Raw genomic sequence first — 26,837 nt, 5'->3', positions numbered from 1 at the left:
CAGAGCTAGAGGACTCACCTGTGGACCAAGCTTGGTCTGTTTGGAAATTATGGGAAAAATGCATTCCCATCTGAGGCTGTGGGGACGTGTTAGCCTCCTGAATTGTTGAAACTCGTTATGATACCTCCATTTCTCCCCCTGAACTAACATGCCATTGTCTCTCTCGCAATACTTCGAACCCTTCACATTAAGACCCTTGGTGCTGACTTTCTCAAAATCATGGCATCCTCGCCATGGGCATCAGTTTTGTACTCTGTGTTGAATGCTCTGTTATTAAGTCCAAGGACCAAAAACAAGGCACTGCATTTACTTGTAGAGCTGAAGAAGACCCTTTAGCCTTAACACTGGTTAGTCATTAATCCGGCTCCTCGTCTGACTTGCAAAACCTAGTCCTAGGTTAGTGGTGGAATTTCCAAGCCTGACCCCCTCTTGTCCAACAGCCATAAGCATAAGGGCAGATTCATTCAAAATGAGGTAACAGAAAATGGGAGCACTATCCAAGAGAGATCCCACTCAAGGGCATCTACAAGACCTACTTGCAGATCTGAAATGTCCTCTACAAGAGACCAGAGTTCAAGCCCGCTCTTCAGGCAGGCACTCCTAATTTACTGGTCCACACCATTTTGTTCAGTGAAAGTCTAAACTGGTCGGCCTCAAAACCTAATATTAACTCAATTCCTCAGGTGCAGACCTTGGTTATGTTTGAAAGTTCTACAGTTTCTTGCAAACGTTTAGTTCCATTGGTGCAGGGGTTTTTAGAGTGTCCCTTACAAGCTGAAGCAAGAATACTGTACAGGACTCCAGGGCAACTCTTTTATTATGCAAAGTAAGTGTTTGAGGCATGTGGGCTGCTGAATTCATATCTGTGCATAGATCGCCGCCTAGTGTTGGGTCCGGATGATTGCACATTGTTGTCCTGGAAGAGTCTTCGAAGTATCACAAGATAGGTGGCTCCTCCCCTGGACTACAGTGCGCATGGGCATCGCCTCCATCCCCAGATTGTTTTTTTCCGCCATTGGGTTCGGATGTGTGTCGGTTCCCTCTGTCGGAACCGTTAGTTGTTAACTCTCTTAACTCGAGACCAAAAGGTCTTTAGGCTTGGCGCCGGTATCGTTTTCGTTCGGGTTTACTGTTTTCTTCAGCTCCGAACTCTCGCTGCCCTTCCGCGTGCTGTCGGCGCGGACGGGCCTACACAACGCTCCAGACATGGAACGGACTCCGTTTAAACGGTGCCCGGTTTGCAACCAGAAATACTCGCACCTCGATGTGCACCCAGTGTGCAACACTTGTCTCTCGCCGGACCACGACGAGGCCAGATGTATGGCCTGCTCGAAGTTCCGGTGCAAGAAGACCCTCAAGATTCGTCGGGCTGCGAGACTCCAGGCCAAACTGTCTGCGCCCCCGCCGGAGGACATCTTCGAAGAAGACGTCGGAAGCGACAATGTCCAACAGGTTTTGGACTCTAGCCCTGCGTCCGAGGGGGAGGCCTACGACGCAGGAGACGAGGAGTTTGACGAAGCCGGCGACGAGGTAGGGGACGACGATACGGCCATTGGCACCGTGGCTGATAGCTCGGAGGAGGAGCATCCCCGGACTGACTCGGGGGTCGACCCCCTTCCTGCGGCCCAGGTCGAGGGATCGCCTTCGGGCCTTACCCAGGACCAAGTTATAAGTCCAGCAGCCCCGCCTACGGGCCCGGCCACGGACATTTTGGAGGTGCCACTCACATTTCCAAAAACGAAAGTGAAGCCCTCGGGTTCAACGCCTCCGGTTTCGAAACCGAAAGTGAAAGCAGTGCTGAAGGCTCTAGAGGCGTCAAAAGCAAAGAAATTCAAAATGGCCAACATGAACAGTCCAGCCAAGATGGCCGACCCAAAGGCCTCAGGGTCGGTGCCGAAGGCGAAGTCGTCCGACGCGGCTGCGTCGGCGCCGAAGATGGTCGCGGTCGATGACCCGAAGAAGGCTTCAAAGAAGCGTCAAGGCGATCCCAAAGCTCTGCCTTCCCCGGCTCCGGCCGTCGGAGCCAAGGACGGTACCGCATCGACTCCGAAGACGGTGCCTCTCGCCGACACTACTCCCAGGTCAGGGAAATCACGAGAGGCGGTCGCTCCCTCTCCAGCCCTTTCGAAGAAAGTCGACGAGTCCCTGCAGCGGATTCGGAAGGTCGCGGAGCTTCCCGACCCTGAAGCTGGCGGGTCGAAGCCCACGCAGAAGCCGCCGAAGGCACAAGCGCCTATCCGCTTCACCCTGCCGCCGAAGTCAACGCCGAAGGCCTTCGCTTCGAAGCAGGTACCTGGAGTGCCCTCCAAGGAGGTGTCGACGCCCAAACTGTCTCCGGTGGTGGCTAAGCCTCGGCTCCAGACGCTCGCGGAGGAAGAACGTCGTGAAGTCATCATCGACGCCAATACCTGGAAACTGTCCCTCCTCATAAGGAAAATCACAACGGAGCCGGTGTTAGAACACTATCGCATTCCTCTCAAGAATAAGAAGGACTCTGCGGGTACTTTAGCACCTTTGGCGCCGGCGTCTCCGAGTGACCTGCCGCGTTCCCCGACTCACTCCAACGCGGGGGATGGCGACGAGGAGGAGGTAGAGTACAATTATCCGGCGTACTCGGATCCGGAGGAGGAACATGAACCTTGGTCTGCCGGAGGCGACCCTGACGACCCGCAGTCGGGTCAGGAACCGCAACTCTTTGCGGCGAAGACTTCACCAACGGAGGACTCTGCTGCCTTCAACGCGTTGATCGAGAGAGCTGCGGCTAACCACGATGTCGAGCTGCACTCCGACCCTGTGGATGTGGACTTCTTATTTGACACTTTCTCTGTAGCCGAAAAGTCAATCAAAACTTTACCAATGCTCAAGGGAGTGCTCAAGCACGCGCAGGAGGTCTTCAAGGAGCCCACTCGGGCGCGTGTCATCAATCCACGCATTGATAAAAAATATAAGGCAGCGCCCTCGGATCCAACATATATCAAGGGACACTTGCCACTGGACTCTTTGGTTGTGTCCAACGCTCGCAAGAGGGCGAACTCACAGACCACTGGTGACGCTCCTCCCCCAGACAAAGAGTCAAAAATATTTGAGGCATCAGGGAAAAGGATTGCTGCACAGGCAGCTAACATTTGGCGCATCTCGAACACGCAGGCCCTACTCGCACGCTACGATAGGGCTCATTATGACACCTTAGAAGCACTGCTGCAGCACTTGCCTAACCAGTACAAGGAGGCAGGGGAAATGTTAATTCAAGAGGGAAAGCTCATCACAAACGCTTCCATTAAATGTGCGCTAGATGTGGCTGATACGGCCTCCAGGGCAATCAACACTAGTGTGTTGCTCAGAAGGCACGCATGGCTTAGGATTTCAGGGTTTAAACCTGATATACAAACGACCATCCTGAACCAGACGGTTAATCCTGACCATTTGTTTGGCCCTGAAGTGGGTGCGACGCTTGAGAAAATGAAAAAAGATACAGACACTGCTAAGTCCATGGGGGCCCTCCAGTCTCAGCAGTTTCGGGGCGGTTCCTTTCGCCGCTCCAATACCAGAGGCACCTCAAGGGGTAAGGCATCGCAATCCACCCAGTACTACAAGAGCAGTTCCCAAACCTCATACACCAATAAGGGTAGAGGTGGCTACAGAGGCAACAACATCAAGGGCAGGGGACGTGGAAACAACAGCTCCAGGTCCACCGCCGCCAACAAGCAGTGACGCCTTGTCACTGCCCCCCGACCATACAACACCAGTCGGGGGGAGACTCCAGCAGTTCCTGCCCGCGTGGAAATCCATCACCACGGACAGGTGGGTCAAGTCTCTTATCCAGTACGGTTACTGTCTGGAACTTACATCCACTCCACCGAACATACCCCCAAGAAACCGTCCTATGTCCGGCGAGCACTTGCTCTTGTTGCAGCAGGAGGTTCAGGTCATGCTGCAAAAAGGGGCAATAGAGCTCGTCCCACTGCAGGAAAGGGGTACAGGGGTTTACTCTCTGTACTTTCTAATCCCCAAAAAGGACGGTTCCCTGCGGCCCATCCTGGACCTCAGGCCCCTCAACTGGTACATTCTCTCGGAGCATTTCCATATGCTCACGTTGCAGCAGTTACTCCCTCTGCTTCGACAGGGGGACTTCCTGGCTACGTTGGATCTAAAGGATGCATACTTTCATATCCCCCTGCATCCTTCCCACAGAAAGTATCTCAGATTCACGATCCAAGACCAGCACTACCAGTTCAGGGTTCTGCCGTTCGGGGTCACCACAGCGCCAAGGGTCTTTACGAAGTGCCTGGCGACTGTGGCGGCGCATCTGCGACGCCAGAACGTCCACGTCTACCCTTACCTGGACGACTGGCTCATTCAGGCAAAAACAGAACAACAGTGCGCCGACCACGTGTCCCGCACCATTCATCTCCTGCACGATCTGGGATTCTCTCTGAACTACCCGAAATCCCATCTCCAGCCCGCCCATGTACGACAGTATCTGGGCGCGACAATAAACACTCTGGCAGCCACTGCGCAGCCGAATTCAGTGAGAATCGCCAGTATCCAAACGCTGATCCAACGGTTCAGACCTCAACACTCGCTTCCAGCGAAGGTGTTCATGCAGTTGATAGGCATGATGGCCTTCTGCATCTCCATTGTCCCGCACGCGAGACTACATATGCGTCCGCTTCAGGAGTGCCTGGCACGTCAGTGGACTCAGGCTCATGGGCAACTGACAGACCTAGTGTTGGTGAGCGGTCGGGCATACAACTCTCTGCATTGGTGGAATCCACAAAACCTTTGCAAGGGCCGACCGTTCCAAGAGCCTGTGCCACAGATTATCCTGACGACGGACGCTTCTCTCCAGGGATGGGGAGCGCATGTACTCCAGTACACGGTGCAGGGACTATGTACACTACAGCAAAGGAAGATGCACATCAATGTGTTGGAACTGATGGCAATCTTCATGGCCTTAAAGGCGTTCAAAGTACATCTGTGCAACAAGGTCGTGTTGATCCGGACGGACAACATGACAGCCATGTACTACATTCAGAAGCAGGGAGGCACACACTCTCCGCAGCTGTCTCATCTGGCTCAGAGCATGTGGAAGTGGGCCATTCAGAGGAACATCTTCCTCATGGCGGAGCATCTCCCGGGCAAAGACAACCAGATGGCGGACCTGCTCAACAGGCACAGTCATCAAATGCACGAGTGGGAGATACATCCATCAGTACTCCAACCGTACTTCCAAAGGTGGGGTCATCCAGAGATAGACCTGTTCGCCACAAAGGAGAACGCAAAATGCCAAAGCTTCGCCGCCAGGTTCCCACACCCGCAATCACAGGGCAATGCGATGTTGATGAACTGGTCAGGCAGATTTGCGTACGCTTTTCCCCCAGCACCTCTGATACCGCTGGTGGCACGCAAGCTCAGGCAGCACTCGATGACTCTCATCCTGGTTGCTCCAAAGTGGGCTCGCCAGCCGTGGTACACCACGTTTCTGGAACTCTCCATGGTACCGCATCAAAGGCTTCATCTCACTCCCAGCCTTCTGACGCAGAGCCATGGCGACATTCAGCACCCAGATCCGCAACAGCTCAACCTGGCGATCTGGCTCCTGAAGTCCTAGAGTTTGGCTACCTCAATCTTCCTCCCGATTGCATGAACATCATTCGGGAGGCAAGGAAGCCCACTACTAGAGCTTGTTATGCGGCTAAATGGAAGAGATTTGTCATTTACTGTGTTAACCACAATATTGACCCGCTAGATGCTTCAATTCAGAACATCATTTGTTATCTGTTCCACCTGTATCAATGCAATTTGGCTTACTCTTCCATCCGCATTCACCTGTCTGCTATGGCAGCATACCTCCAGAACAGACACCTGTCACTTTTTAAGGTCCCTGCTATCAAGGCTTTTCTGGAAGGACTCAAGAGAGTCATTCCGCCAAGGACCCCACCAGCTCCAGAATGGAACCTCAATGTGGTTCTTACAAGACTGATGGGTCCTCCCTTCGAGCCACTGCACTCTTGTGAGCTTCAATTTCTGACTTGGAAGGTGGCTTTCTTAGTAGCAATTACATCGCTACGGAGGGTTAGCGAGTTGCAGGCGCTCACCATCCAGGAACCTTTCTTCCAAGTGCATGCTAACAGGGTTGTGCTCCGCACTAACCCTAAATTCTTACCCAAGGTTGTGTCTCAATTCCATATGAACCAGACAATTGAGTTGCCAGTGTTTTTCCAAAACCCAGAGACGCTGGCGGAGCGGATGCTCCACACCCTTGACGTTAAAAGAGCCTTGATGTACTATGTGGACAGGACAAAAGATTTTCGCAAAACTAAGCAGCTTTTCGTTGCTTTTGCCTCACACCACAAGGGAAACGCTATCTCCAAAGCTGGGATCGCTAGGTGGATTGTGAAATGCATTCAAATCTGTTAAGCTAAAGCTAAACGCACTCTCACTATCCCACCAAGAGCCCACTCCACCAGGAAGTTGGGAGCCTCTATGGCTTTCCTAGGTAACATTCCCTTAGAAGACATTTGTAGAGCAGCCACATGGTCTACCACACATACTTTCACTAAACATTACTGTGTAGACGTGCACTCCAAACAGCAGGCAGCTGTTGGTCAGGCTGTTCTCAAAACACTTTTTCAGACTGCTGCAGCTGGCACGGGCGGCCGCCGCTAATGGAGGGACTGCTATGTATTCTATGCACAGATATGAATTCAGCAGCCCACATGCCTCGAACTGCAAATGCTACTTACCAGTATGCATCTGTTCTTGGCATGTAGGGCTGCTGACATTCATATCGCCCACCCTCCTCCCCGGCGCCTGTAGCAGCTGCAGTATTCATACGTATATATGCTCATAGCATGGTCATCACTCACATACTTCACTCCATCTCTGCCAATGGCTAAAAACAATCTGGGGATGGAGGCGATGCCCATGCGCACTGTAGTCCAGGGGAGGAGCCACCTATCTCGTGATACTTCGAAGACTCTTCCAGGAAAACAATGTGCAATCATCCGGACCCAACACTAGGCGGCGATCTATGCACAGATATGAATGTCAGCAGTCCTACATGCCAAGAACAGATGCATACTGGTAAGTAGCATTTGCAATATGTACTCACTGGAGAAGTAGGTTTATGCTACTTGGTCCAGAGTTCTCAGGGATGCACACCATTCAGACCTTCTAGAAAGCGGACAGGTCTTTCTGGGACTCTACTGAAACGTTCACAAATCTCTTCAAGGACAAGAAATGAAAGATTGAAGGCTGGTCTGAGAAAAGAGGTTTAGCACAGCAAATTATGTGGCATGGTTAAGAGCCATAGGCAGCCCATGGAGATTGTTCACCTCCTCCTTTTAAATATGTTTTTATTGCAGAGTTATAAACAAAGCATCAAAGTAGGTCAACCTTCTCACTCTTGACATCTATTTTTTTTTTTTTTTTTTTTAATATATTTTTATTGCAGGAATCAGTAAATCGTTACATAATCGACCAGCATTATAGAACAAGCAAAATCAATGAAACTCAACCCTCCGTCCCCCAGCAGTAGTTCTCGTACACAGCCATTCAGCCCACAACCCTGGGGTCGGGCGGCGAAATTCAATGGGGGCTCAGCAGGAAGGCGAAGCTGGTCCGGATGATCCACTGTCCGTCATCTGCTTTTCCAAACAAGCCTACAAAACCCAGAAAGAAAACCCCACCTTCAAAACGCTATGAACCAAAGTAAACCCTACCCAACCCCGCCATCAGTGCACGGTAACAACCGCAACAGGATCTGCGAAAGGACCCATGGGGAAAGCAACAGAGCTGAAAAGTGCAATCGTCTATCGGGACTTGGGGCGAGCTGCTTCCTCACTTTCAGATTCTCTGGGGGCGCAATAATCCCTAAGGGCCTGCACTAACGTCTCCCACTCTAGCGCTGCCTCCTGTGCCTTCTCATTACGCTGCCTCCAAGCTAGCTGGTATCTCAGTGTGCTCTCCCCCGCTGCCCACTTCAAAAGTTCGCTGTACCACCGGCCTCCTGTCGGACCAGCTCGTGCCTTCCAGTTCCTGGTCACCTCTCGTTTAGCAAGGAGCAGCCCCAAATCGATGAACTTGCTAGATATTTTGTTCTTGGGGGTATGAGGGAACCAGTGCAGGAGTCCCACCGCCGCGTCAAACGATAAGGATCTTCCCGTCACCTCCTCCAGGGTCTTCCCCACTTCTACCCAATAGGAGGACAATCCCGGGCAGGCCCATAACATGTGGAGAAGGTCCGCCTCCTGGGCCGGGCATCTGGGGCAGTCCGCCGAACTCGTAGCAAAATATCGCCTGATTTTCACCGGGGTCAGATATGCTCTATGGAGCACGTAGTAGTGGACCAGTTGAAAGCGGGCGTGGCGTGTGCCCTTCCAGGCTCGCCGCACCAGTTGGGACCAGGTCGTCTCCGGGATCTCCCTGCCAATATCCTCCTCCCAACGGGTTCTCAGAGTCGTGAGGGGAGCCAGCCCCTCATTGATTAGTCTGCCGTAGAGGCAAGTGACCGCCTTCACCGTCCCCGCAGACATCATCACGTATTGGCACACCGGAGATAAAGGGGGTTCCTCCTGCCCGCGTTTCCAGTGTGCCTGGATCGCTCGGACAAGGGCCGAGTGCAACAGAAAGTCGCCGCGAGGAATCTCGAAGCGATCAATGAGCTCCTGAAAGGGCAATAGCGCCCCGTCCTCGTAGAGGTCACCTATCAGCTGTAAGCCTGCGTCCTCCCAGCTCGCCAACCGTGACCAATCGCCGCCATGGGGCAAAGCCGTCAGCATCCCCAAAGGTATTTCGGGCGCATACGGTATCCTCAGGTGGCCCTGGGCGTGAGCTCGGTTCCAACACATGCGAACGGTCCGCTCCTCAAGCGACAAGTCCTGTAAGGCCAAACGTTGTCGCAGCGCTATGAAGGAGAGAACATGCCTGGCCATACCCGTACCCCTTCTGTCTTCTGGGCCCCGGAATTCCCGGGCGATCTCCTGGGTGAAGGTCTGGAGCTGCGCCGCCAAATAATACTTTTCAAAGTCCGGCACCGCAAGCCCACCCTCAACCTTCGGCCTCATCAGGGTCTTGAGGGCCACCCGTCGGCGGCCCGAGCCCCAGAGGAATCCGACTATCATTGATCGTAGTAGGCGAAACGTGGCCGGTGGGACCCAGATCGGTAGCGTCCGGAAATAGTACAGCAACCGGGGAAGCGCCACCATTTTGAGCAAAGCGATCCGCCCTGCCACCGAGAGCGGTAGCGTGGCCCAGAAGTCCATACTGCCCCGAAGTGCTCGAGTGCCGCGGGCAATGTTCCCATCCAGGAGGTCAGACGGTTCATGATAGACGTACACCCCCAGGTACTTAAAGCAGTCGGGTTCCCATCTAATCTCCCTACTGAGAGCAGGGCTAGGGGTGCCCTTGCGAACCGGGAAAAGACAGGTCTTAGTCCAATTTACCCGGAGGCCCGAGACCTCCCCAAACTCCGTGAGCGCCGTCGCAGCTCCATGCAAGGCAGCGAACGGGTCCTCGAGGAAGAGCAGCAGGTCGTCTGCATACAGCGAAATGTAGTGCGGACCCGAAGGAGTCCACAGGCCAGTATAATGGGCTCCCGACCGGATATGCAGCGCGAGTGGCTCCACCGCCAGCGCAAAGAGAAGCGGGGATAACGAACATCCCTGCCTCGTGCCCCTCTCCACCGGATATTGTGAGGAAATTAGCGGTCCCGCCCGAACCCTGGCCGATGCAGAGGCATACAGGACCGTGGTCCACCTGATGAAACCCTCACCGAGGCCGAACCTCCGTAGCACAGTGCAAAGGTAGTCCCATTCCAGGCTGTCAAAAGCCTTCTCTAAGTCTACCGATAAGACAACCGGGCACGGGGCGTCCACGAGCGGTTCTCCTAGCAAGCGGAACAACCTGCGAATGTTCATGGTCGTGTTACGCCTGGGGATAAATCCAGCTTGGTCTTCATGTACCAGGGAGCTCATGTGCCCCAGCAGCCTCGAAGCCAAGATGCTGCTCAGTGTTTTATAGTCAACCGTCAACATTGATAAGGGACGGTAAGACCCCGGGTCGGATGAGTCCCTTCCAGGCTTGAGGAGGGGAACCACCAAGGCCTCGCACATCGAGCCTGGGAGTCGCCCAAGCCTCTTAGCCTCTCTGTATACTATTAATAACCTAGGGGCCAGGAGATCAGCATAAGCTGCATAGAACTCCACAGGAAGGCCGTCCAGGCCCGGGGTCTTATTCCTCGCCATCTTTTTAATGGCGCTACGGATCTCTCCCAGTTCTATGTCGGACCCCAGGGCTTTCGCCACGTCCTGCTCCACTGTTCGGAGCTCCAGAGGCCGTAGATAATTATCAAGCAGATCAGGGTCTCGGACAGAGCGACTGCGGTACAAACGTTCGTAGTATTGCAGGTAGCAGCTCAGAATCTCAGGTTGAGTGTATACTACAGTCCCGTCTGCCATGCGCATGGACGTCGTCAATGAGGACTGGCGCATAGGGTTGGCTAGCCATGCCAGCAACGCGCTCGACCTATCCCCCTCTGCTAGGGACCGAACCGTATAGGCCTTGTAGTCAAAGCAGCGCAGCCGTTCGACCTCCGCCGCCACCGCCTCCTTCGCCTCCGCTGTGCGTCCCTGTAATTCAGGGCGCCCGGGGCGGCGGAGTTCCAACTCGCGGAGCTTCCGGTCCGCTGTATCTAGGTCGGCGAGGATAATTTGCCTCATGCCGACCTTTTTAGAAATACAGTATCCCCTCACCACCACCTTAAAAGCGTCCCACTCTAGCGCTCTCGAGCTCGCGGTGCCTCCGCTGGACGCAAAGTACTCCGAGATCTTATCGCCTAGGTCCGCTCTGAAAACACTGTCCTCAAGGATCTCGGGCCGCAACTTCCAGGTGGGCACCGCAGGCATCCCGGGAAACCAACGAAGGTCCAGCAGGAGGGGGTTATGATCTGATATGGTCCTGGTCAAATATTCAGATCGGACCGCTGCCGAAACCAGTTCAGGTGAGCCAAGAAATCCGTCCAGTCTAACGTGCAACTCATAGAGGCTCGAGAAGTAGGAATAGTCCCTAGTTGTGGGGTGTTGCGCCCTCCAGATATCCGTTAGACCCCAGTGAATCTGCCAGTCCCTACGACCCTTAGCCATACGGCGAACCGGAGAATCAGGGAGGGGTGGATGCGAGCGGTCAGTGTCCACATCTACTACTGAGTTGAAATCTCCACCGAGCAGGAGGGGCCCGGAGAAGAAGTGGGCCAACGAGCCCGATAGCCTGGAAAGGAAGGCAGTCTGGTCTATATTGGGAGCGTACACGCAGCAAACGTTTAGGTCCCTCCCTCCCAAAGTGCCCGAAATGGCCACATATCGCCCCTCTGGATCTATCACTGTTTTTGTGACCTGGAAGGGAACCCCAGCTCTAACCCAAATCAGCGCCCCCCTGGCATACGCGGAGTACGAAGTGCAAAAGACCTGCCCCCTCCATCTACGCTGTAGCGCCGCCCCTTCCGCCTTGTTCAGATGGGTCTCCTGTAGCAGCGCCATTTGTACCCCCCTACGCACTAAATAAGCATGGACTTTGTGACGCCTAGACATGGTATGAAGCCCCCGCACGTTCCAAGTAATACATTTCAGATTAGCAACATCAGCCATTGTCCCACATCGTTCTCGCAAAGTCTCCCCATCTGGGTCCCAACAAAGAAAAGGCATCAATCAACCCAGCACTGATGGCGGCCATTTTCCCCAACCAAAAGTTAACAAACCAAATATGAACCAAACCCCCATCCACCCTCCCAAGAACAGGACCCAAATAGCACCATCTAGTTCCCATCCAAACCATACCCTCCAAAAACCCACTGTCCCCAACTAATCCTGCGGTCGCCACCGTAGGAAGGCCTTAAGGGCCAGGTGCGGGCCGGGCGGTGGCAGTGGGCCCTCGATGCTCAGGCCACCAGGACTAAGGCAAGCCCGAAACAGTGCCAAAAACCCTCGGGGCAAAACAAGGCACCCCTTCCCCGGGAGTCAGCATCAACTGTCGGCATCCGCCACCCCCATGCCGGGCCCCCACCCAAAAGGAAGTAGCTCACCCCGTTAACCCTGTCCATCCAGAAGGTCCTCCACCGATTTCGGTGTGATCACCGGCGTATGGACGCTATCAGTCACCGATTCCTCGGAGTCCGTTGGTACCCCCTCGTCACCAGGGTCCGCTTCTTCTTCAATGGCATCGTCCCGTGAGCCAGATAGCGCAGATAACACCTCTAGTACTCCCTTCCGCTCCGTCGATGTCTCCGCAGTTGAGGGTCCGCCTGAGCGGCCGCGGCGACTCCGAATCCTTTTGGACCGCCGTCTCTGCTCCGGCTCCACCGCCTGCTGAGATGAGGAGCCGAAGCCATCTTTCCCCGCTCTATAGAGTTCAAGCCAGTTACAGACATCCTCCGGGGTATCAAAGAACTGAGTCTTGTCATCGACAATTATGCGGAGCCTCGCAGGAAATGGGAGCGAGTACTGGATGCCCTCGCTCCGGAGCTCGCGCTTGACCGCCAGGAAGGAGAACCGTCTGCGTTGAGTTTCATAGGTGTAATCCGGGAAGATGTTCACCTGGCTGTTCGCCACTTTGAATTGACCATTATGTCTGGCGGCATTGAGGATGAGGTCTCTGTCTCGAAAGTGCAATAACCGTGCCACCACCGGTCGCGGGGCACGTCCCTGTTGCGGGGGCCTCGCTGGGACTCTATGGGCACGCTCCAGGGTGTAGAAGGAGGATACACCCTCCGGGGCCACCGTGTCTCGGAGCCAGGCTTCCAAGTATGCCACCATGTCGCCATCCTCAATCTTTTCCGGCAGGCCCACCACACGAATGTTGTTCCGCCTGTTACGGCCTTCCGCATCCTCCGCTCTCTGCTCCAGGGCCGTAATCCGGGACAGGGCATCCTTCATAGTCGCGGCCAAGGTTCGCTGCGCCGGCTCCAAGGTTTTCACCGAGCTCTCCACTTCCTTGACCCTGTCCGAAAGTTTGCCGTGATCCGCTCTAAGGAGGCCTAGGCTCGTTGCTACCTGGGCAATGTCCTGCTGGAGGGCCGAGCGCGTGGTCGCAATCGCCTCCAAGACGCGGTCAAATTGCTGCTGCATTGGTGCACCACCAGAACTCTCCGGGTCCACACGTTCCTCTTTGTCCTGGGTCTCCGAGTCTGAGGCGGCTGGGGTAGTCCCCTTGGCTCTCCTAGGTTTCCCCATGTCGCCGGGAGCACACAGTGCGGATCCAGGAGCAGGCGCCCCCGAGTGCAGGCGCCGGCTATGACTCTCCCGGTTGCTGAGCCTCAGGTCGAGTGCCGGAGATCCCCGTCTCCAGGGCCTGTTGGACCTTCTCAGCTTCGGCTCGCGCCACCACCACGTCGTCTGAGGGCACCGAGGAGGAGGCGGAGACAATCGTCGCCAGGCCGGGCAGGCCCGTACGGCTGATAAAGTCCCGGAGTGAGGGTCACCAACTCCACCGGATGATTTGCGGCGCCAAAGGGTTGCGCCTCCCATGGAAGTGGGTCGGCCAGGAAAAAGTAGCCAAGTGCGGTGTAGGGAGTGGGGCTACTATCGGGACCTCTAGGCGTCCGCGTGCGGGATCCACTATAGTGAGGGCATCTGCCCATCCAAGTGAGATCCCCGTTGAAAGAGTCCGATCAGACCGATGTCCAGATCCTCACATCACTGGGAGACGGAAAAGCAGGGGGCACGCCGCTGCTAGAGATGCTCCTCCAGTCTAATGGATCCGGCCAAGGGGACAATTAAGTTCGGGCGCCATGTTGGGTCGCACTCCGCAGTTCCACAATCTTCGATTTTCCGCCGGGCCACCACTCGTTCGGATTGCGCCAAGGGCCCCGGCGGGTCTCCGTCGGGCCGATCAACAGAATGCGGGGGTTGGGGTGCCCCGCAGCCTCCGATTTACAGGATAATCACGGGCTCAGTCCCGGAGCCGAGCTCTCAGGCGGCCATCGGCGTCCAAGCCACGCCTCACTCTTGACATCTTAAAGCACATTCTCGTTAATAAGATTGCACACAGCCATTCAGCCCACATCCCGGAGGCTGGGTGGCGTACCAGTACGTTCCAGCAAAGATGTCATGGTGGCCATCTCATAGAGATGTCTGGTCAACAACATAATTTAGTATCTGCATTTTATACTCCACCCCCCCCCCCCCCAAATTCACAGCCAATTATAGTCAGCCACCCATTGTGGGTGACGGCAGTAGCATCAGTGCCCGCACTATTCGGTCCATTCTAGTGCCCTCCCGTTGTGGTATTCTCCGGGGACTATCGATAACCAATCCATGTGTATACAAAGCGTCTTGGCCCGGATATCCTCTTCCTTCATTTGTAGCCACAATTCCCTTCCGCAGGCACCCCTCCTGTCGCTACAGCGGATCCCTAGTCACCCCCCCCCCCCCCCCCCCCCCCCCAACTGCTGCTGATGTGGGTTGTAATTGTAGGTTCTGACTCAAGAGTTCGCCACTTGACGATTCTATGCATTCGTTCTTACATACTCCATGGAACCCCCCTCTCCGGATGCCTCTACTCTTCATCCTCCGTCTTTCAAAGCCTGCACTATTGTCTCCCAAGCCCTCGCCATCTCCAAGCTCTTATCGTTATCGGTCCTAGCGGCCTGCCACAATCTAATCACACCTTCACATCTGGACCATTTCAGCAACTCATTCATCCATCTCCTAACTGATGGGCCCTCCTTGGATATCCAGTGCCAGGTAATCTCTCTCTGGGCTAATATGAGTCCTAGGTCAATAAATTTACTTGTAATTTTTGTTCTGGTCGTGTGAGGGAACCAAAGCAGTAGGCATGTTGCCATGTCAAACTCCACTTCGCGGTCAGTAACTGCGTTCAGAAGCTCCCCCACCTCAGGCCAATACGTCCCTAACTTCGGGCAACCCCATAATAAATGATCAAGCTCTACCTCAGGCGCTAAGCATCTCGGGCACGCTGCGTCTTGTACCCGGAAGTACCGTCTGATCTTCCCCGGGGTCAGATAGGCCCTATGTAATACAAAAAAATGCACCTGCTGGAGGCGGGCATTTCTGCAACCCTTCCATGTCCTCTTCAGAATATGTCCCCAGACCGTGTCTGGTATAGGTTTGCCTGTACTTTCCTCCCATTTCTCTTTCAGTGTAGTAAGTGGCTCTAGTCCCTCATGTAGCATTCTAGAGTGGAGGCAGGTAACCGCTTTGATCGTTCCCGCAGCCATCACCACATATTGACAGGCCATGAACCGCCATCCCTCCTTCAAGTTTGGGTCTTATCAGAGTATTCAATGCCACCCTGCGCCTCCCGTGCCCCGTCCTCTGAAGTGGCGGAGAGTGCACTTTATCGCAGCCTCATCCGTTGAGCCACGCGTGGCAGGAACCCCACTCCGCTCACTTCTTCAGATGTTTTTCTTCACTATTTCCCAGCCGCGGTCCTTCGCACCTCGTTGTTCATTCTCTTCAGCTCGGGGCTGCCGCCATCTTGTAGTCAGGACGCAGCCCCTCCAACTCCGAAATCGGTTCTTATTACACCATTCGGCCTCCTGCTTCATCGAAAGTATGCTCCTCCGCTACCCCTGGTGTTCCGCGCAGATTGCCCTCGCTGCAATCGGCGCGTAGGCGAGGTTTATCAGGAGAAATTGCGGGACCGGGCACGGAGCTACAGGCTCACGCTGCCATCCCTATCTGCGTCCAAGCCACGCCCCTCTGCTTCCGCTTTCAAGTGCCTGAATATGAGGAAACACCTGACACTATATTCGAGAATGGCAGAGGTAGCAAAGGAGAAATGGGTTCTAGACTCTAGAGGATCATCACTTAAAACGGCTTTTCCCCGAGTTTAGTATCCCATTATAATATCAGCATTACAAAACTTTGAGCAAAAAAAAGAGGTACAGGCCCGAAATAGCAATAGAGTCAGATCAAATGGGTAGCTGGCTTTGCATCACTTTTTCCACTTTTAAGTGGACTGCACGTGCCAACAGACTTCAAAGGCTCATATTTTCCCATTCCTATTGTGCAGCAGCATAGAACATAGCTCATATTTAAAATCGCCAGTCATCACCACTAGTTCCAATTTCTGTGTTTCAACCTGAAGTCTGTTTTGAACAACAGTATTCCGGAAGTGAATTTGATGGAAGACGAAGTATTATCTGCAAACCAAAATGTTTTTTTCTAAGAATTGCATAACTTAATGTCAGAGAGATTCCAGCTCAGCTGAGTTTAACACCTGATTTCGTGTTGATCCTTTTGCCTGACTACACATTCTTTTTTTAAATGGCCAGTTGTTGTTCCTTCAATCTGGGAATTAAAAATGCATGCTGAATTTACATAAAAAGCTCTTAAAGTTACTCTCTTGGTGGTTGCAGGTTAAGAACATATTGGTACTAAAGTGGTGTGCTGCTTGGAAACTTGTGACTGATGCAGTGCCAAAGACAGGCCTCAAGGTAGTCAAAGGTCTTGTCTTCTCACAGAAAATGGTTTGCTACTTTCCACCACCACCCTGAACACCTTCATAGTACCAGTAAAATGGAAGCTTAGTTTGGCAGGGCAATGGTGCTAGCCAGAAAAATCCAGATCCTAGTAGAAAGCATGTGGAGAAAGTCTGGCTGATATAAATCCCGAATGAAGTTCTGCCTCTTTAAGATGGTCTAAGACTGGTATTGACCCCACAGTAAACTTGTGACCTCGGGACTTCTCCACCACTTGCAGTTTTGTTGCTGCACCATCCCTGACTGAGATATCACACGCTTTCTCTACAAATGCCCGAGCGCGCTCTGGCTGTGGTTCCAAATCGGCTCCAGATTCTGCCATTCCATTAACTTATCCCTGACCCTCTCACATATGCTGGTCATGCTGCATGTCTCTGGACCTCTCCCTAAACTCAGAGGTCACGTGTGCAGGCTAATGACTTCTGCATTTACTACAGCCAAGGTCTACATCATGCGACACTGTAGGTCGCCACACTCGCCCACTTGTCACTGATCGGGATTTACAAAGTGGTGTTGTATGAGGGGATCATATACAGATGCCAGGATCGTATGTACCTTTTGAAAACCATATGAGCCTCTTTCTCTGGAGAATAAAATACCTGCCCCCAGCGACCTCCCCCAAAGCCCAATTGTCCAACAACTCGATTCCCCCTGACTGAGCCTACACAGATCAGCAGGATCCTTGATCACTGTTCATTGCCATTGTTTTATCTGCTGATTTCTGAATTGTAACTTCTGACCTAAGCTCTATGGTTATCATGTGTTGCCCTTTTGTCTTTCACCATGGGCGAGTTAGGAATGTGCTTTGATCTGTAACAGTCTCTTGGCTCGGGCCATGACCTTCGTTAAGCAACACTCAAAACAATCTGATGATTACATTGTACAGATGTACTGTTGTTTAATGCTAATAAAAACGCAACAACAAAATATAACCAGCATTTGCAATGCAATGGGTCTAGCATTTGCGAGAGTTTGAGCTATTGGCATTGTAAATGACAATGCCTTTTATTTAAGTATTTGAAAACCTGCAAGCTGTGCGTAAACAAGCACTTTGTACTTATAGTACTTGCTTATGAGAAGCAAAGCTGGCAGTCTTTTACTTACAGCCTTGCTTCTCGTAATCAAGGATTATAGGTACAAAGTGCGTGTTTATGCACCGCTTGCAGGTTTTCAAAACAAATTAATAAAAGGCATTGCAATTTACAATGCTAATAGCTTCAACTCTCGCAAATGTGAGACCTTTTGCATTGCAAATGCTTGTTCATTATACGTGCACCATAAAAATAACACTTAGCACCAAATATTTGTAGTTTGTCCAGGACAGTAAGAACACCCATAGCTCGGTGCATGGAAGAGAGAGAAATAAACGGGAGGGAGATGTAGAAAGAAAGAAAATCAGGGACAGAAATTAGGAATTCCAGATAAGGACAGAGAGAGAGAGGTAATGAGAGACAGGCAAAGCAGGACGAAAGTCAAAGATAGGGAGAAAATAGAAAGTCAGAGACAAGGATACACAAAGATACAGAGAGAGGGAAAAAGAAGACAGACAGGAAGTGGCAGAGAAAGACAGGCGGAGAGATAAGGAGAGAGCGTCAGAATGACAGATGGCTAGAGAAAGATGAGAGAAAGGGAGGCAGAGAAGCATAGAAAGAGAGAAAGCAAAAGAGAGACAGACACTAAGAAAGACAGAGCCAAGACAGGAGAAATATGGAGAAAGAGACAGGGAGAGACATACTAAGAGCCAACAAGAGAGCTCTACAGGAAGAATAAGTCCTGTCTGACAGTTATTTGATATGGTGCTTGGCGTAGGAGTGCTTCGAACCGCATCGATTTTTCACAGGTAGTGGACGCGAGGCACAAGGAAATGTAGTGATCAGTCCACTACTGCACATGTTAGTGAATTGTGTAATTGTGGAGCAGAGTAAAAAAAATCACAGAAGGCACTTTGTCTCCTCAGAGCCATAACCAGCGGCTCGGCTCCAGGGAGCCTGTGATGAGTCTGGTCTGGTAATGGCGCTATCGGCCCGCGCTGCTGGAGAGGGGACATTCCGCGGGATACCCATGACACCGTGCAGTGTTCATCCTAGCGCCGACTGGCGCCGGTGGGCGCTATTCCCTTCTGCCAGCAGGTATTATCCTCCCCGCCAGCCTCCCAGGGATAAGCTTCAGAACCTGTCGGTAGCAGATCTCAGGCAGTGCATGAACCCACCGCGCTGTAGTATAAATAAATAATAAATAAGTATGCCAAACCAATGGGGTTCAACCTTATCCTGCTACCCGGACGTTTATGAACCGGTGGGTCTATGATGATGTGTGTATGCACGTATTTACCAATCGGACAGTCCCTCTCCGGTGCATGCCTTATAAATCGAAATTACATGCATAGAGACACAACTTTACCTACCCTAGAAGAGACAGTTGTAAGTATACTCTGGTGCCGTCAGCTGCACAGAGCACTCCCGCCCTGCGCTCTTGTTGTTCCTGGACGGGGCACACAGGGCTCGATTCTGTACCTGGCCTACATCAATTTGTGCGGGATTGGGGTTAATTAAGCGGCTTCGCAAACCACAATACTGAGTTGGAGTTCTGCGCCCGTCTCTCGTCCAATCAGATTGAGCGATCCCCGCATCTCTCCAGCTGGCGAGGTTAAAGGGTCCTTCTGTGGCCGGTGGAGTCAAAAGGCTCTGGTATCAGATTCTGGAAAATGTAATCTCGGGGCAGATCTGGTCTGCAGGGAATTGCGTTGGTTAACTGTAACATCTTTTGTTGCAGCGCTTTGAAGTCATAAGTGGTTTGCAGTGCTAAAAACATATTCTTTCTCTCACACACACCAGCACACAGACGCAAGCACACCCACACTGCACGTACAAATTCTTTAGAGGTGTGCAAGCACTACTCAAATGTCAATGTTTCAGGTTTTCTTTTAATGCCCGAATACAAAAATCACGTGAAAGTATTGAGAATATAAATCGTTTTCAATACACATATTTCAATATGTTTTCAAAGAAACAGGACATGTAGAAATGTGTTCAATGTATGGGAAAGTTTCTGTAAGTCAGAATCTTTCATCGCCAATGGAAGGTAAAGGATACAGTTATCCAGCCGGCCCTGGCTGCGCGGTTTCCTTCTGGAGGCCCAGACAGTCTGACGGGGCTGTGTTTTAAAAATATCAGTGCATGTAACAGCCGTGTTTTCCTGCAAACTGCTGGAATCGCTCAAGGAAATGCAGAGAGCGGCAGCTCGGCAGGCAGTAGACGGTGAGAAAGAGACGTGTTATATGGCTTTCCAGAGTGAGCAGGAGGGGGCGCTAGCGAACTCACTATGAAAGTCGCAGATAGGGGTGGGGATTTGGGAAAGCGGTGGCTTGGGTGGAGGAATTGTGATAATTACGAAGCGTCGCCTCCCTCCATTCAGACAGCAGTGAAAGTGATCGCAAGCGATCGCTATTGTAAACAAGTGAAATCCCAGGGGAGGGAGGTGCACTGGGGCGGGGCATACGTGTACGGCGGGGAGGGCAAACCTCCCGACCCGCCCAAAAGCAAGAGCAGCGTCAGAGTGAAATAAGCTGTGGTGGGGGCAGGAGCACGCCACCCGGTATGAGACTCCTGGACTGTTATTGTGAGTGTGCAGTACCGGCAACAGCGTTGGTTGGACTCACGGGCCGCGAGAGAAGAGCGGCAGTGAGCAGAGACACCTTGCTCGGTGTGTGGCCAGGGAGCGGGCAGCGGCGTGGGGCGAACTCGCTGGCCAGGGATTCAGAGGCGTGTAGTGAGGCTGCGGTCGGGGAGCCGGATTTTAGCACAGGACACGGCAGCAGCGGAGGGCGAGCTCGCTGTCTACTGAAGTGGTGAGTAGCCAGACATACCCGGTGATCCGATTACGGCATGCGGCGCGTTCACATCTTTTGTCTCCCTTAGCTCCTTGTAAGCAGAACCGGCGACAATAGGCCTTGCAGCAACATCGCTTCGCGATTGTTGCAGGTGCGAGACCTAAAAAGAGCACTCCTGTACTATATTGACAGAACTACTCAACTTTTTGTTGCCTATGCAGTATTACAGCGGGCAGGAAATTTCCAAAGCAGATATTGCAAGATAGATTGTAAAATGGATTCTAACCTGTTATACTAAATATATCTGGGTGCTTTTAATACTACATAGAGCACACACAACCCAGAACAAGCATTTGCAATGCAATAGGTCTCGCATTTGAGAGAGTTTAACATATTGGCATTGTAAATGACAATGCCTTTTATTTATGTTTTAGACACCAACACATTGCCATTTACAATGCCAATAACTCAAACTCTAACAACTGTGAGACCTATTGCATTGCAAATGCTTGTTTAAAAAGGAGGTCGGGTGTTCGGGTGTGATGCGCACAGGCCAGTGTTATTTATACAAAGCAACGAGATATATTCAGAAACGCATGTAAGGAACTGGTGGAACTATGTTTAACAGTTTGCACTTAAAACAGCTAAATTGTGTATATACAACCTCACAACAGGTGTAAAGCAGGTAGTTGTGTGATACGTTCAGTAGTATATAAAGTAGCGGTGCGATGCTAACAACGCAATACATGGACGGTACTGTATTCCGTACTTGTGCATTACATACGTTCAAGAACAATTTACACGGCGACATGTATTTATTTTACACAACAGCTGTAAAACGACAATAGACACATCTTTCCTACATAACTAATAAATCTGGATAATGCTACATTACTGTAATGTCGTATGTGAGACCCCTGCTGACTCTACAGGAGTAAGGCTGTAAGGAACACTCACTAGCCTCTGTTGTGTATTATTTCATAAACCTCTTCCTTTATAGGAGTAAACTCGTTACCTTTGCTGACTTTCCACCAATGAAACGGAATGTGCACATCACTGCTGCTGACTTGACCCAAGCGGCACTGCAGCGAACCAATCCCATCCCTGCTTACAGAAGTAGAACTTTAATGCACACACAAGGTCTGCTCACTTCAGAGAAGTAAGCATTGATATACATCAAAGTATTGGCATTACTACTCCGAATTCCCGCTTCCTTTACGGGAGCTGCACTATGTACACGCCTCTTACCTAATTACAGTGCATAAGAAAAACTGTCATTTTAGACCATGTATCCGATCTTACTTTACATAAACAAAAATAGAACCTACACTCACAGCCCTGTTTACACTAGTGACCTTGAAATGCACCCCCTCCCCTTCGATTATAGGAGTACAGCTGCCTACACACTCAATACAAGTTACACTGTAATGTGCGCATTTCATCCATGCTTTGTAATAGAAGTGAAGGGTAAGTAACCACCCGAATGCAGGCAGTAATACAGCGATGATCAGAGCGCCCTGCTCATTTTACAAAAGTATTTACAACAAGGGGTGGTGAGGGACAGAGTCTCTGAATTAAACAGAATACTCTCACCCAGTCAAGAGATCAGGGCTAGATCCAACACCGTTTTTTAGCTCACTGCACCATCCCAGTTTTAGTTTAGAACCTGGCTGTATGCAAATTAGTCTGTTCCTGTCCCAGTGCATGATGGGAACAGGGCAAACCAAACTACAAAAGCCAATTCTTACACTGGGAAGGAAACAAGCTACCGGGGACCGGTTTCTGGCATTTCAGCCGTCTTCGGCCCGGCTTGCTTGAATCCTGATGGTGCAATGAGCAAGGGACTCACATCTGAGTATACCCTTCCACGCTTGGGGTGGACAAAAATATTTACAACAAGGGGTGGTGAGGGACAGAGTCTCTGAATTAAACAGAATACTCTCACCCAGTCAAGAGATCAGGGCTAGATCCAACACCGTTTTTTAGCTCACTGCACCATCCCAGTTTTAGAACCTGGCTGTATGCAAATTAGTCTGTTCCTGTCCCAGTGCATGATGGGAACAGGGCAAACCAAACTACAAAAGCCAATTCTTACACTGGGAAGGAAACAAGCTACCGGGGACCGGTTTCTGGCATTTCAGCCGTCTTCGGCCCGGCTTGCTTGAATCCTGATGGTGCAATGAGCAAGGGACTCACATCTGAGTATACCCTTCCACGCTTGGGGTGGACAAAAATATTTACAACAAGGGGTGGTGAGGGACAGAGTCTCTGAATTAAACAGAATACTCTCACCCAGTCATGAGATCAGGGCTAGATCCAACACCGTTTTTTAGCTCACTGCACCATCCCAGTTTTAGAACCTGGCTGTATGCAAATTAGTCTGTTCCTGCCCCAGTGCATGATGGGAACATGCACTGGGCCAGGGACAGACTGATTTGCATATAGCCAGGTTCTGAGCTGGGATGATGCAGTGAGATAAATAACGGTGATAGATCAAGCCCTGATCTTTGGACTGGGTAAGAGTGGTCTGCTTAATTCAGACACTCTGTTCATCACCACCCCCTTTTCTGAATCGTTTTTGGCCACTATAGGTGTGGCAGGGTATACTCAGACATGAGTCCCTTTCTCACTGCATCATCAGGATTCAAGCAAGCCGGGCCGAAGACTGCTGAAATGCCAGAAACCGGTCCCCGGTAGCTTGTTTCCTTTCTGGTGAAGAATTGGCTTGGTAGTTTAGTCTGCCCTGTTCCCATGATGCACTGGGCCAGGGACAGACTGATTTGCATATAGCCAGGTTCTGAGCTGGGATGATGCAGTGAGATAAATAACGGTGATGGATCAAGCCCTGATCTTTGGACTGGGTAAGAGTGGTCTGCTTAATTCAGACACTCTGTTCATCACCACCCCCTTTTCTGAATCATTTTACAAAAGAACAAAGGACAAAAATAGATTATATTTCTGAAGAAAAAACGTTATTTACACACTTAACAATAAATGAAACCGTACAGAGGACATCACGTCTCTACCGACCTCACACAGGTACAGTACACACCCCCTGCATACTTTATAAAGTAAGGCTGTACTGGGCGCATCCAATCCATGCTTTCTTCATAAAGTGAAGCTGCTTGGCGCGCATCGGAGCCCTGCTTACTTTACAAAAACGAAACTGTACAGGGGACATCACATCCCTGCCGACCTCACACGTAAATGTGTTAATACCGCCTGCCTACTTTAAGAAGTAAAGCTGTTGGGCGCGCATCGGAGCCCTGCTTCCTTTATAAAAGTACAACTCCAGACTGAAATGCATAATTTACCCAAGTAAAATGCAATATACACACCCCTGCTTCAAATCTGCAATGCACTCTTCATGGCCTTGCCTCCTCTCTGAAAGTAAAGCTGCAATGTACATGTCACACCCCTGCTTACCGCACACAAGTAAACACTGCTGAACACACCCTGCCCCTGCTTACTCAGCAACAGTGAAACTGTAGGCTGCACCCCCACCCAGCTTTCCTTCACAGACCGCCTCTGCCTGCACCCCCTGCTCGCATCCTGCCCGGCTTCCTGTACGGGAATAACCCTGTAATGCACACATCTCATCCGTGCTTCCTCCATGGAAGTAAGCCCATCCGCCCTGCCTCCCTTACATCTCCTTGGCTGCGGCTCCCACGATCCTTTGTGCGGTTCAAGAGATGCGCTTCAAGTAAACAGAACAGCTGCAAAGCAACACGTCCACCTTTAAAGCGCTCTGTGGGGAAAAGTGAAACGGAGTACAAAACCGCGGTCTAAACATGACAAGCAAACGGGAATTATGCGGCTGAATCCGGGCACGTTCGGGTCGGCAGGGGAGGGTCGGACACTTGGATCTGCGCCAGTTGTGAGCTCAAATGAAGTTAAAAAATGAAAGACATAAGTGTCAGAGGAGCGCCCACAACCTTGATTTCGGAAGGATTCTAGGCGCTAAAGTCTTCGTGCAGCGCTTAGTTTACCCATCCCACCCTCCATCCAGCGCTACAACACGGCCCGTCTTGCTTTCTTTATCTTTATTTTTGCCAGCTGCGAGGAATCCCCATATCAGCAACACACAGACGCGGCGAGTGAGCGTCGTTTGCTCATTTTTTGTGGTTATACAGCTGAGTGCGTGTTGTGTTACAGAACACGAGGGCATGCTGTACAAATACTTCTATAAGGCTATACAGCAGGCAAACACAACGCATCAACTCACACATACAAGGGAGTTTCGGCGGGATTTGTACGTGTGGCGTGCCCTTTGGCTGCGTGACATGCAAACGTGTATGTTAACATGTCATTACAGAGAGCAGCAGCTTCTTGGCGCTGCAGACACTAGCACACAGAGTGGGTATGCACTCCATCGGATGAAAGGACACACAGAGCAGGCGTGGGGACGGCCAACACTTTAGCCAACACTGCCTGTTTATGAGCACCGCGCGCCCCTCTGCAGACTCCCCCTGCACTCCACGAGGCGCGCGTCTCGATCCGGCTTTGTCTGCAAGCGCACGCAGCCCATGTGCCTCTGGCAGTGAGGAGGAAGAGGAGGGTTGCTGCCGGGCTCACACAGGCCACAGGCTCAGACTCCCCCTGCATTCCAACAGGCGCGTGTCGCGATCCGGTCCTTTCTGCAATGCTGTCCACAGAAGCGCACACGCCCAACGTTACCCTATGGGGAAACGCTGTGCGTGGCCAGGTCTTGTCGAAAGACTGCTTAGACGACAGCTATATTTTCGCTTGCGAGAACGCGCTTTCAGCGCGTTAGTCGTAGGCGAGACCTAAAAAGGGGGCTACCATGGCTTTTTTGGCTAACCTCGCCCTAACTGATTTATGAAAGCAGCAACATTGTCAACACCACAAACGTTCATTAAACATTAATGTGTGGATATATTAACCCTCCAATAAGCTATTGTTGACCAAAGAGTATTAAGAGCACTTTTTATTTTAATCATCTGCTCACTAAGCAATGTGGGGAGGATACTGATTTATAGTTAATGCAAAGCATGTGCATCTGCGAACGGAATATGTAGAGCATGTGAAGTGAATGAACCCGACTTCTATAGGTAGTACAGGGAGGTTATCTCACAAGAAACCTTTTGAAAAAGAAAAAAAAGCCTTTTGCAATCAAATGGTGCATTTTAAAGGACTGATTTCACATAAATTGACTACCGGATATATGAGTTCAAAGGGCTTGTGTTCAATATTCAAATACGTTCATTGTATGCCAGTGAACCCTGATGTTCTCCAGGAGTTAGCTCAAATTTTCAAAATTCGGAGTAGCCAGATTTTACCTCCAGTAAGCCAGGGCCTGCATTTTGACTCCTGTGCCCTCCCTTGTGCCAAGACATCCCTCCACAATGCCAAAGCTAGTACATTCCCTTGAGTGGCCATATGCCAGGAATTATCTTCAGTAGGCCATGGCCTGCCTTTTGCTACCTTTGTACGTGTTTATGGCGAGAATTACCACAAGTATGCAAATGGTAGACTCTCAACCTTAACACAAACAATATAGAGGCACACTCAATCTCTCACTCTTTCCTTCACACCCCTACACCCTGTTTCATTCACCCACACATACTCCGTCTTGAGTCACTATCACTCACTCATTTTCACTCGCAGTTACTCACTGTCGCTTATCCCATTCTCACTCATTCATCACCTGTACCAACGCGCTCTCCTGCACATTCTCTCACTCATACTTTCACATTTGAAAACTTTTTTTTTTTACTTTCCCTCAGCTGGCTGCAGAGGTCTCGTTTTAGACCCTGGACCTCCATTGATCCTCTTAGCAGGCACAAGGCTCCCTTTCACCTTAATCACTACAGGCAGAAACGGAGTACTTGAGCCTGGCTCACTGCTGTAGGTCATCCTCTTTTTTTTTTTTTCCATCCCAACTTCTTCCAACTTATCACAGCAGCAGAGCATCCACATCATGGGATTCATTGCCATAAGGTAAAGTAAAACGATAGTCGTAGGTAAGCCAGTTTTCCATCCTCTCTATTCATTTGCAATTTTATATTATGCAAACCAGACCTAGTGGGAGTTCGACCGCTTTACAAAAGGAGAGGATCTACCAGCAAGCAAAGCATTTACACATAAGAACACAATAGGAAATATCCTTGTGCCAGGAAAAGAATGTGAGGTTACGTGAACTGGCCACAAGATATTAACCTACACCCACTTGTGGCAGGTGCTTTCCAGCTGGGAAATCTGCATCTCACATGCAAGAGGACTGAGTAGTTAAAAAAAAACAGCAGGTTACTGTTGGTTGGCAAGATCAGTTACCTGGGTGAGCGTTCCATCCTAGTCGGTGTTTTTGAATGTTATTGACGGTCTCGTGATTGAGGAGCAAAAGTTGCATACTTGCAATTTCTCCATTACATATATATTCTTAAAATTTAACAACCCACCTCTGAATGACAAACAGTAGCTAGCAGATTAGTGCTAATTATTTTTATTTAGCTTACTCCATCAGAAGAAAGTGTTGTAACTGATATCGGA

At 51.1% G+C, this 26,837-nt stretch overlaps 1 protein-coding gene across 1 annotated transcript in view; it reads left to right on the top strand.

Moving 5' to 3' along the window:
• Positions 1–26,837, top strand: part of UAP1L1 (UDP-N-acetylglucosamine pyrophosphorylase 1 like 1) — a 292,017-nt gene that overhangs the window by 118,920 nt on the left and 146,260 nt on the right. The window lies entirely within an intron of this gene.

The sequence above is a fragment of the Lissotriton vulgaris genome, chromosome 5, assembly GCF_964263255.1.
Source record: "Lissotriton vulgaris chromosome 5, aLisVul1.2, whole genome shotgun sequence".
Classification (NCBI taxonomy): domain Eukaryota; kingdom Metazoa; phylum Chordata; class Amphibia; order Caudata; family Salamandridae; genus Lissotriton; species Lissotriton vulgaris.
The sequence above is the reverse complement of the archived record's forward strand: the minus strand, read 5'-3'. Positions and strand labels throughout refer to the sequence as shown.